Below are 432 nucleotides of genomic sequence, written 5' to 3'. Positions count from 1 at the left end.
TGTGTGTGTGTGTGTGTGTGTGTGTGTGTGCGTGCGTGCGTGCGGGGGAGGGAGGGGCGGCTACTATCACTGATAGGTATGTTCACCAATCTGTCGAATGCCAATATAAAAGTCAGTTCTTGGTTGCTGAAGGGAAATGTATGACTTGGTATTAAAAGAAGGTATGTGGCATGAAATCGCATTTTCTGAAGGAAAACGACGTCGTTCTTTCTTCCAGGTGGCAGTTTCAGGATGGGAGAAGCAAAGGAATGGGTACAGAATGGGATCAGGAGGTTGTAGGGAAAGTGGACCCCCAGAAAAGAGTGTTGTGCCTAGCACAAGGTTTCTTGAAAGGTTGAACTGCCTTTGCTAATGGATTTTAAGTTTCTTTACCTCTTCCGTGATCTCTTCTAGGTTGACCTAGAACAGAAATCTTTTGTTAGCTTTGGCTAA

Source organism: Bison bison, unplaced genomic scaffold, assembly GCF_000754665.1.
Source record: "Bison bison bison isolate TAMUID 2011002044 unplaced genomic scaffold, Bison_UMD1.0 scf7180017864144, whole genome shotgun sequence".
NCBI classification, from domain to species: domain Eukaryota; kingdom Metazoa; phylum Chordata; class Mammalia; order Artiodactyla; family Bovidae; genus Bison; species Bison bison.
The sequence above is the reverse complement of the archived record's forward strand: the minus strand, read 5'-3'. Positions refer to the sequence as shown.